This window comes from Calidris pugnax, unplaced genomic scaffold (genome assembly GCF_001431845.1).
Source record: "Calidris pugnax isolate Ruff unplaced genomic scaffold, ASM143184v1 scaffold24, whole genome shotgun sequence".
Taxonomy (NCBI): Eukaryota; Metazoa; Chordata; class Aves; order Charadriiformes; family Scolopacidae; genus Calidris; species Calidris pugnax.
The window spans coordinates 2,886,246-2,898,636 of NW_015090922.1; the positions used below are offsets into that span (position 1 = coordinate 2,886,246).

The following is a 12,391-nucleotide window of genomic DNA, read 5'->3' on the forward strand; positions in this document are numbered from 1 at the left end:
GTGTTTTTCTTCACTTTCCACATGAGAACATTCACCTTTTCACTCTTTTCCACTATGTTGCCTCTTGACTTCTGGCTTCTCTTCTTGCTTATTTGATCAAAAACTAACCATGTGTTCTGTAGCAGTTTGTCCTTAATGGCTGCATAGCTTAGAACCAGACACAAGCAGTATTTAGTCTTTTTGTTTCTTCCCTGTAACAAACCCAGGGTTCATTTTCTTCAGCCTTCAAACAAACCTGCACTTGCCTCTTCCAGGGTGACCAGGGAAAGGAGCTAGTTAATGTTTGACTTCTGTTTTTATTGCACACTTTTTCTAGGGGTTACCTAACAGCAGAGTCTGGTGTGCTGTGCAGGTACTTCGCATGGGCTTGGAAGTCAGCAGTCCGTATTTCTGCATCAAGAGTTGAGGGGTAACAAACATTCATCTTTGTGATCTTTATTTTGGAAGGGGAGAAAAGTACATGAATTGTTAGGAAGGAGCAAAGCAGACAGATGGTTTAGAAGGCAGAGAACTGACCAGAAATGTACTTGAAGTGTGTGTTGTAGTATGTAAATAGTCTCTCCTGTGCTGTTGATCTATGCAGGCAGGAGATTTATGGTTTAGTTTCCTCGTTATGCCAGCTCTCAGCCAGACAAAATTCACCATTCCTTTTCTCCCAGATCACAAGAAGTCCAGGACCTTCCTTGCTTCATGAAGATGCACAAAATACAGCAGGTTTTGCAGTGGCAATGCTGCACCCCTCAGTTCCCAGGCACTGGAATAATATATGTACATTGTCTGCCTGTTTAAATGCTGATGGAAAGGACTCCAAAACACTACATGGCACACAAAATCAGCAGGATTATCTTACTGCAGAAGGAAAAAAGGAACCTGAACAACTGACAAGACAGTGCAAAGTAAAGATATACACATGAACATTTCTGCATCAACTCATTCCAAAGTGAACTTAATCCATTTTCAAAGCAGACAGTACAATTTACGTTCACTGGCCAGTTAACTCCCAGTAAGAACAGCATCAATAAGAACAGCACCATTTGGATACAGAACATTCATTTGAAAATAGCTAGCATGAACCTTCTCTACCTTATTCCTCTGTAAACAAATATTAAGAACCTGACATATCCATGGCAACTTGTGCTGTGGAAACCAGAATTCAAAATAACCTTTTAGAAAATTATGCCAGTTCTTTCCACAAAGAATTCACTGAAGGAACTATAAACGCTGTAGGGTGATACTGTAATAATAAATTTAAATGTAAACGTCAGTGGAGGCCTAGCTTAAAACCCACACCTGCAGAAAGAAGCCTGCAGGGATTTCAGTCTGATGCTACCAGTTTTAAAAAAAGGTATTTCATTGCCCTAAAGACCCCACACACCCTCTCGCTCTTCAACACTGCAGGTTTGTCTAACAGAATGACATCATACCAGCATGGCCCCCAGCCTCTTCAGGAATTTAAATTAAAAGAGAAATCCATAGAATTGCTGTAACAATGCTAAAAGTCAAATCAGTTTATACTGCTGCAACCTCCTAACAAAGAAAAGCTAGGTAGTAAACAGAACTGGGATGCCAATAAAATTTAAATTCTGCAAGCTTTCTCTACCCTTATAAACCATAAATGGAGCCACACAACTACACCACACACCTGACATCTTTGAGAAAGGCGCCACCTTCAACAGCAGTAGGGAAGAAATAAAGCAAAGGAAGAAAACAAAAGGCTGCATTTTCCATATCCAAAGGCTAGGGAAAATACTACAGTAAATTCTACTGTGATAGGGATTTTCAACCTACCAAAGTTTTAAATGATTGTTCTTTAGCCTGAAGATACTGTAGCAGAAGTCAAACACAACCTGAGAATCCATGAATGAAAGCCTTCGGCTTGCATACCAATTTTTAATGCAGAAAGAGGTATGTGTTGGAGAGTTTTCATCTCTGTAGCTACAGACAAAAAATAATCCTTACAGCATTACATTCTGCGTGTGGAAAACAGGGCCAGGAATTAAACATGCCCTTCAGCAAATCATAATTCAACATCATATCTAAGATTAAGATGCTGACAGTTCTGTCTTCCAGGCCCAAGTTCCTGCTACCAGACTACACTGCCTCTTATTCATGCATCTTAATTGCCCATTTTGGGAAAAAGGGCATGCAAGATAAAGCTGGTATCTGCTAATGAGGGAATGTTTTATTTTATATCTTAATTCTAACTCAGAGTAATGAGCAAGGCAGTCTGAAGTCTCAGAATCTGATATCAAGCTTACCATGAGGTTTGAAGATTCTAATTTCTCCCTTGTGCCCAAAGCAATTTTATATGAAGCCAGGGAAGAAAAATGATTCTGGAAGTTTGTAGCCACCGGTATACACTTAGTGTATCAACTGGAAGATATTTACAGTCAAGAAATGGAAGAAAGCCAGAAGATTTATAAAAGTATTTCCCTCCTCTCCCCCCAATGCAATATTATTTCTCTTTGAAGAGCAGGGAGTGGAAATGAGGGAGTACAGATGTGCGATTTTGATAGTAAGACCCATTAGCACAAAATGAAAAAGTGATTAACATGGGCCCAATGCTATTAACCACATTGATACCTTTTTAATTTGTGTGCCCCTACTTTCTAGAAATCCTTCTAGGATTTTCTAATACTATAAAATAATGGTTGGAAAGGAGCTCAATAAATCAGCTAACACACCTTCTCAGCACTGGAGGAGAAAAGCACGGTCTAGACACAGTTAATCTATGCCTTACAGGGTACTCTAAAAATGCACATACCACAGCCTTCCCAAGCAAACTGTTCCAGTGGGTCATAATTTTTTTCCAGTGTCCACTTAGACCATCTCTGTTATAGTTTAAGCCCACTACCAACAAGTCTGTTGTCAGAGTGGCTCGAGTGAAAAATACTCTCCTCTCTTCTTCTTTCTCTCTCACCTGAAGACAACTCTTCCTTCTGCCTGTAGTCTCCTACTGTTTGGGGGAAACAAATCTACATCTTTCTGCGAGTGAAACAATTACTATTTCAAGACTTTGTTCTCTTTACTTTCCTCTACACTCTCTCAAAGTACTCTAGCTTTTCCTGAGGTGAAATGCCAAAGCCTAGAATGAAGGACTCTGACACAACTGATGGAAAGCTATCCTGCTGATGTATCACAGCCCATCTGACTTGTCTACAACACCCACCTTAACAGAACTACATCCAGTTTAACTACAACATTCCCACATCCTCTGCATAAACCTCATTCTACCCCCCCATTGCCCATCTGTACAGAGATGATCAATAAATGGAGGATCTGGAGTCTTGTCCTTATCCAAAAGGTATATTATTCTCCAGATGCTTCTCTGCTTTCTTCAAGTCATTCTGAACCCTGACCACATTTTCCAACACACTTGCAGCAATTCCTAGCCTGGGACCATCTGCTGCTAATATTGTATAGCCTTAATGTTTCACTTCAGTTGAAATTAGTGACAGAACCCTGCAGAGACCATTCAGTCTAGACATCCTCTGGTCTGACAGTGATCCATGAAACTATTTAAGGTTTTTCACCAACTTTATGGTACTTAGAGAAACACTTCCTTGCTTTTCATAGCGACAAAATCATTGGAATAGCTCATTAAACTAAGACCATATTTGTTCCTCCCAAACAAGACTGGGTATCATGTCACAAAAGGAGATTTGACTGTTTGTGAATTTTGAGAAAATTCACATTTGTGGTTATTTAACACCTTTGTACTTTTTCCTTGAAGCATTTACCAAACAGTTCATATCTGTTGCAATGTTTTTGCAAGTGGTCTCCAGTTCTCTAGTGGTTCTTTTCCACCTGCCCCTCTTAGATGCAGGTCCTGGCTTGGCTTCTCTCCCTCTTTAAAGAGCCTTATCTGTCTACATGGAAACAGATAATGGTTCTGAAACGAGGAATCAAGTGAAGTAAAATAACCTCGCTTGAATTTCACCTGCTTTTCAAATTAGCACTTTTGTGAGTGTTCTTTTCCTCATCTAAGGAGAGTTCCTACACTTCTGTTTCTGGGGTCAAGTATAATTGCAGCTTATCCTGCAATAAAGATAATTCTGAAGCAACAAGTGCACTAAACATACGGTTTTCTCAACATCATATTACATTTCTTTACTCAGCTGCAGGCCAACTTCTTCTTCTTATCATACAAACTATGCTAGAAGTGAACTGTCTTAATTGTAGTAAGCATAAGAGGATGCCCTTAGTATCACTCATGCCTGAACAGATCCAGAGGAAGAACCAGCCCTGGAGAAAAACCTCTCTGGAGACACAAACACACTCATGTAAACAGCTTATTTATACATGTCATACAGTGGAACGCCTTTGTATCATGGATCTCTACAGTTTAACCATATCTACCTTTTAATCTTAATTCTAAAAATTAAGGTAACTTTCTCTCAGTGTGAGACCTGTCAGGCAATATGTGCTCTTGAGCAAATTTAGAGAGAGAAATCCATACTTTAATGAAAGTATGAAACCAGAAATGTTACGGGTTTATCCAACCTTTTCCAAAAAGGTTGCAACCAATTGATTCTTAAAATATTTTCAGCACTCAGCTCTCTTACTGGCTGTGTGTACCCTAATTTACCAAACACCCAGGAGCATCTCACATTCAAGTAATCAATGGCCCAGTTTGGCAAAACGGGAAAACAAAGTTTTAGGTTACAGATGGAAATGATCTAACTGATGACCAAATACCTCGTTAGTGCTAAATGAGGTCTCTTGCCTCCTGTTCTGGTTGAGCTGCACCGATTGTCCTGGTGTCCATATGACCACGTGCTGAGCTCATTTAGCTTGATAATCAGAAAACTAACCCAAGCCAGTGGTTTTCTGCTGGCTGAGCAAACTGGAGAGCCTCATGCCATGGACACAGAAGCAGAAAGCGAGATCCCATCGCTGGGCTTGCATGCTGTTATAAGACATTCTGATTCTTTTTTCCCCAAAACTGTTGTCATCCCAATCTATTACCTACAGTGAAGAACACAGCTGCTGCATGTGGCAGCCACGTCTATAAGTAAAACTACTTGATACTGTTAATTATAGAGAGACTCTCAGGAAGCTAGTCCGTACAAGTCCAAATTCACGGAGTGACGGTAACTGTGAGAAAGAAAAGTTTAAGCAGTGGAACAGAATTGCTGCATCAGTTGCTCATATTTTATTACACTAAACAGTAAATCATGGAAGACTACCCAGAAGCAGCTCACATGTAAGAGATAACTACATCTTATTAGGAACTACTTGGTTCAGGCTTTTTGCTTATTCTATTTCTGTCTTCTGCTCTGCCCCAGTCACCCTGCTTAGAGCTGTAATACAGTGGAGAAAATTCATAAGAAAAACATGAATATAAGTTTCCAGCAAGGGCAGACAAGATACCAGAGTTCACAAAAGAGTTGGCATTAAGCCTTGAAGAGCAAAGAGTACAGCACTTTTGGGATATCATTCAGACCCACTATAACCAGTTTACTAACTTTGAACCTCTGACACTAAGGCAGTGACCATCAGAGAGGGCAATACTGGAAGGCCAGGTAGACAAGGAGGAGCTCTGTTAATTCCTCTTGGACCTCAGAAATAGGAAGAAGCCTCAGTGCCTCATAATTCCATTATTACAGCTTCAGTTTGTGGGTTTTACAGATTTAGCAGCCCTCTAAGTTCTAAATGCAGCAAGGAACTCTGAAGAGTATATTCAAATTACCATTGGGGGTTAGAGGAAAAGATGCCAATTTAAGAAAAAACAAAAATTTGCTTGGCACAAGCAAACAGACGCCAGTTTCTCCTGCCTACACAGTATAAAAAGATTAGAAATTCATACATTTCTGAAAGTCAGTAATTTGTTTATTGTATATGGTATTGGTAAAGCCGTGACAAAGTTAGAAAGTTTTGCAAAGTAACAGATTTTGAAAAGCTAAGAAGAGACAGAAGCTCCCCCCAGTCCATCCACAATCTCACATCAGTGATCAAAATCTATATGCAAAAACATCATTTAAAAACCTCACAATTTCCCCAGAAAGCACTTTGGTTTGTAGTACTCAACTATATCCAAGGCAATAACAAACAGCCATGTGACCCTCTCGTGGAAAGGCCACAGGAAAAAAAAAAAAAAAAGAATAAAATCTGTCTGGAGTTTGTGTTGGCCAGGCAAATCAATATACTTAGTCATAACTCAACAGCACCACTTACAAAGCAAGTAATTGTTTTCCCACTAATAACCATCTCTACCATTTTTTAACAGAGAACAAGTTGCCAAAGTACTGAGTTTGCAGCAGATCTTAAACTGGCTCTGCTTGCAAGCCGATCAAGCAGAGAAAAACAGTTTACTGATGCAACAGTTAAGAGTTACACATAAAAAAGCCAGTTAGAGTTCAGTCAACCATAACGCCACTTTCTTCAGCTGTCTTAATGTATGAACAGTATTACACAGTGATACATTTACAAATACTATACTCCAAAACCCTTGATACAAGTCTTGCTTTTTCATTTCATAAAGTTTCACTGTCAAAGAAAACACATGATGACTAATTCAGGCCCAAAAGATTTCTAGGATTTTTCAGAATTGTCACAGAAGTGAGTTCTAAACTATATTAACGATCTTATTTTTCATTTTAATAATGACTTTGGTTTTAATTCTATTATGTTTTTATAAAGGTATCAGCATGACACACATTTCACATGATTTAACTTCAAAGGGTTAAGATTAAGTTACTGAATTCTTGCAATACCTGCTGTAGTTTTTTATGGTATTAAAGAAGCTATCAACAATAAGTGAGAACATATGTTTCAGACTAGGGTAAAGTTTATTCCAAGAGGCAAAAATTCCCTTCAGCTTTATATAATTATTTTGAACAGCATACGTATTAAAGAAAATATTTTAACTTACTTACATATTCAAACTATGTGGCATAGTACTCTGTAATTTTCTAAGCCCAAAACATTGTAACTGCAGCAATCTTTAATTAATGACTTAGTTCTCAAAATCCCCCTCTTCCTTCTCCCACCCAAAGACACCCCTACTTCACCCAGTTTTTAATGCAACTTCAAGAACTGCTGCCCAACAAAAGTGTTTAATATGAAATATTTCAGAGTGGATCCTACCAGCTGTATTGCTGAGCATAGCAATTACTTTCAAAACACAGAAAGGGGAGAAAATGGTTAAGAAAGTCCTTTAAGTTCACATCAAGTCCAGACCAAGTCTATAGGTATCAAGCACTCACTATGTCTTACAATTAATAGGAAAATGCAAAACTTGGAAGACCACAGATAAGGTCTCGCTAAAAACCCCAAACAAACCCTAAAACCCCCAGCTTTAATTCCAGCACTACTCCAAAGCACAAGCGTAATCTGAGCTGTATCATTCCACTCACATTCCAGGTAGAATGGATTTTGTATTTACAAAACGTGCTTTCTCAAATCTCACTGCTGATGCTCCATCCTGTGCATAAATATTTAATCACAGACAAGCACTTCACAAGAGGCAGCCTGAGCATGTATTAGTGCTAAATGTGTCTTCCCTGAGCTAAAACATAGAAAAATTCTTGTTGCACATACAATTAAATATGACATTGGTAAAGCAGCTTTAAGGAGATGCGCATTGAAAGAATCAATTTCTTAAGTTAGTCATTTTATATCTAAAGTATTTTTAAAGCACACTCGTTGATCGGGCAGGAACAAGTCACAGGAAGATGCTGCTGCTGCACTTAAAGATTCAAACCTGAAACAACGCTCATCCACACTCTCTTCAAACACCCAGCAAAACAGCAGATGGGATACCTTTGAAGGGCAAGCCACAAGCAGAGTATTAGCTGTGGTGATAAACCCTATTGCCTTGGAGATTTACTCCTTGGTAGAGCCCCAGCAGGCATGTCTTATCGCATGCAAGGATGGCAATAGCAGAGAGAAACACCAGGGTGCCTACAAGGCAGTCTGCAGCCCTTGCCCAACCTGGGTTATATAAAGGCAGAAGATAAAGAGATTCTTGACAAACCAGAAACAACAATAGTTTAATTTCTGAAGGCCGTGGCTCTGCAGAAGAAAGCACTATTGCTGAGCATGCACGCTTCACCCGGGAACCTAAATGTTTTCAGATGACAAGGAAAATATTTCCTCCTAGTAAAGCCCAAGCTATCTCCTTCCCATTTTATCTGCATGTCAAGTTCATTAACAGGGAGAGACTATGTAAGACTAAAACACAGTATCCATCTGCTAATAGTTATGGCTTAATTTAGTAATTTTTATTAATTTGTGCTACACAGCACCAGAGTTATGTTGTATTACAGACAGCACAAGAACGGTTTTATCATGCTGTGTTTGCCTGTTTCTTACAATAACAACAATGCTATAGATTAAGATGCACAGCAAGACCCTTCTTCAGAGACTTGAATGTAGAAAGCTAACATCATTTCCAGTCACAGGTTGATGACACCAATCCAGGCAAGTTTTTCACCTCTTCCAAAGAGGATAAAGATGAGGGAGGGAATAATAGGGAGGGCAGAAAGAGCATTTCATCCCCAGTTTCTGCACAGTGAGCACACCAGCACCACCGCTCTGGGCTCTGCAGCACGGAGCACACCCAGCATGGCACCCTGCTGTGTCCCTCTCAAGGGTACCTGTACAGCTCCTCAAGTTTTGGGCCACACGCCCCATACCACGAGTCCCTCAGTTGCCCACATCCACGCTCAGGTTTCCCCTCACAGGGATGGGCTCCACATGCCCCTGTTCTCATCTCCACCCACACTCCCTGAGACTATGCACCTGACAATCACCAGTTCTCCTTCTGGTGCCTGTCACTCTTTTCAGATGTATTTCTGCTTAATTTCAAGTGGCACTTTCCTGCCTGTACACCAACCAGTTCCTCCCTCTGTCTCTCCCCAATGCCACCTTTCCTCCCCAAAAGACTTCATTTTCGCAAGGTCTCTGCTCTTCTCTGCCACACTCACCTGCCCCGATTGCTTCCACTTTTAGATCTTTTCCTTCCCAATTCACCGTCTGGCACCAGTTCTCCTTCCCCACAACTCTCCCAGCCAGATTTATTTCTGTTAATATTGCATGCTGGAGAATCTCCTGCAGACCAATTTAAACTGCTATTAATAAGCAGAGAGTAAAGGTCAGCTTAAAAAAAACAACAAAACAAAAACCCAACCACCTTTCACCTTTATGCAATTGCTTCACACACAGCTCAGGGCGTCCCACCCAAGGAATCTTCTCTGTTATTCTAGCTTTCACCAACTCAGCTGGACTGGGCTCTTTGATGCCCAGAACGTTTCTCAAAAGCTCGTGACTTGTTGGATTTGGTGTTCCAAGAAGTATGTGACAGATAAAATTCACACTTTGACTCCTTCAAGCCTCAAAAATCAGAATTCAGATGGAAATTTCACATGGCTGTTCTATTAGTGTCAAGACACGGACAACAGCAGCATCAGTGCATCACCCCTCAAGAAGAGATCCCCTTAAAAGGGTAAGTTACTATAACAGGGGGCTCGTTTTTTACAGTAAAGTTAGAAAGTATTTCATTTACAACAGAACATTGGTCCGTTAATAATTATTTGTATTAAAAACTTCAGTGTCAAACAAGCAACAGTTACAAGTTTTTACTATTGTATCATCACAGTCTCACTGAACATATGATTTAGAGGCTACAATCTACTCTCCACACTGAAGTGAAAGCAACCTGCTTTATTAGGGCAGAAAAGCAACCAGCTTTTTTTATTTTTTAATATAAGAACATTTTCACACCTCCCCATAGTGTTTAATTTTTGCTGTGTTTCACACCAAAACCCAGCTGACTTTGTAAAAACTGCTCGCAGGAAGTCACACTAAACTCAGAAATACCATCTGGCCGCTGAACAAGAAAATAGCCATGGTTACCAAACCAAATTAATGCCATTGATCACTTTAAAGAGAGATAGTTGTAGGCTTGCTAATTATCCGAGGTGCTTATTATGTATTTCAAAGTTTGAAAGTAATTCTATACTTCTATCAAAGCTAATAAATCAATCATCTCTGTTAAAGGCTTAGAGGAAACGCAAAGCTCAAATCCATGGTCAACATATGAGACACATTACTCTGAAAGCCATTCAAAAAGCCTCCTCATGGGAAAGGGTAACATTATGAGAACTAAGTGTTTTCACATGTTCTTTTTACCTTTGTTCTTTTATAGTCTTATTTTTCACCTCAAGATTTTTTTTGGAGGCTACTAATCTGAATTCCATCTCTTTCTTTGAGACCCCTCAGGACCGCTCTCCCCCATCAGTGTCTTAAAGTCCTGCTACAGAAATTCTCTGATCAGTCAAAAATAGCTGCACGAGGCGTTCTCCAGGAGAGTCAGGAATCTGCAATGGTAGCAGATTTGGAAAGAAGGACTAAGAAAAAAAAAAAAAAGGCATTTGAAGGGAAAACCCCAACTTTCTCAGCGATGCTGTAAGCCTGCCTGCTGAAAAATAGAGAGCATGCTTCATCCTGAACTCCTGTGTCCCAGGTGTCTGAGCAAAAGGTGGCAATCAACCTGAAGTAAAGGTACTGCTCTACACACAGGGAAGCCCAGCCACAAAAACTGCTCTCTCCCAGGCTCCACAAAGGCAAAGTCACCACTCCATCCTCAATTATCGCATTAAACAATCAGCAAACAACCTTAACTCCACTACAATGAGTTCAAAAGCAGGTTAAAAAAAATGGAAAATCCAATCCTTGCATTTTATTCCCTACATACAGACAATGCCACCTGAAAGTGGGGGAGAGGGAGCGAAACCCACCCCAGCCCTCCTGAGTTACACTACAAAGACTCAAATCCTAACTCAGTCTTCCCAGATTTTGCACCACTCTAGTATCAGGATGATTTCATCATCCATCTGCTTTTAACTGACGGACACATTTAAGCTTCTAATCTCAAAACAACTGTGTCCTCAAACCAGGCTATTATATTACTACAGGATATTACTCACTTTGCTGTAAAGGAGGAAATAAATCTTTCTGCAGAATTTGATTTTCCTTTCTTTTTAATGACTTCCAAAATACCTTGTACTACAATCATGGTGTAGTTCAACCATTCTATTCCTAAATAGAATACCAGTGTCAAAGGCTGTTGTGCTTTGTTACTTTCAGCTTAACATCTAAGGATTATTACTTAAGCAAAAAAAGCCCCTGGATGTTTGTTTGCCTCTTTAATTTGCATCTCAGTTTGCTTGTATATTTAGCAATCAGCACAGCAGCATCCCAATACTAGTTGCAGTTTCTGGGAGCTACAGAAAAACTGAAGCAGCACAAGCCTTATTTATTTTACATTTAGAGTAAATATATGTAAAATAAATACAGCTTGTGAATGTTATAAACACTGTAACATACTGTAAACGCTCATAACCATTATTATTTGTTAAGAGTCAACAATATAGTCAACAATATAGTGCTTACAAACTTAAGTATTTGCCATAAGAATCTACGAATGCTGATGGTTTAAGTATTTATATTTTCCTACTACACACCTCCCCACTCCTTGGCTGTTCCATGCTAGATCTCCTCCACCTCCATCCCTGCAGACTGTTGCTTCAGGCTCTCGTCCCTTTGCCCAGTTAAGAAATCCCACCTTCTTCCCAGTCTCAACTGTCTCAACTGCTTTCTTGTGCCTTTATTCCCCTGCAGTTCCACTAGTTTTAATCCTGAGCACGTTTATAAGCCCACTGACAATTTGGATGCCTTATCCTAAGCGTTTGTTACAATTTCACACGTTTGTCTAAGCCAGATATTCTCTAATAAGCTACTTGCAATTCTGAACAGGCAGATTTTGTTCATTTAAAATACACACACGCTACAGACACACTTTGAGTAACTACAGCTTTTCATTACTGTACTGAAAAAAGCTGACTTTTGTTTGCTGAAATACGTGAACATCAACCAAAATGGTATTTTTAAATCTTATCTAGAGACTGAAACAGCAGATAGTGTCCTATTGTCTTCTTCACAGAAGTGTTTTCCACTAAACTTCTAACATCTCCTCCTCTGCTAGGAGAAGGATGGAGAAAGCTCACCAGGTGAGCTGCTCTTTATGTGGGAGATAACCTGTTCTGGAGCAAACAGCGCTAACTGGCAATGGCTGTGGATGCCACCACTGATAACACACTAACTGATTACTTGTGCTGGATCTAGGAACTGAAGAGGCTACTCGTGATGTGCACATCTCCAGACAGCCCTCTGCCTGAATGGCCCCTCCAACACCTCTCCAGCATCCGCCACCACCGCTGGAAGCAACGCTGAAGCAGCTCATCAGGACACTGGCTGTGCAAAGAGGAGTTTGGAGTTATCACACCTTAACTCCTCAGGACGGAGGGTGCCAGATGCACACCCTTCACAAACCGCTGCCCGCAGACCTGACGTTCTCAGAGCCTTTGCTCCTAGCAAACCAGCCAGG

The 12,391-nt window shown here is 40.2% G+C and overlaps 1 protein-coding gene across 2 annotated transcripts in view; it reads right to left on the reverse strand.

Annotated features, from left to right (window-relative positions):
- The window catches only part of DISP1 (dispatched homolog 1 (Drosophila)), an 82,470-nt gene that overhangs the window by 69,135 nt on the left and 944 nt on the right, over positions 1-12,391 (reverse strand). The gene's annotated exons all lie outside the window — the stretch shown is intronic.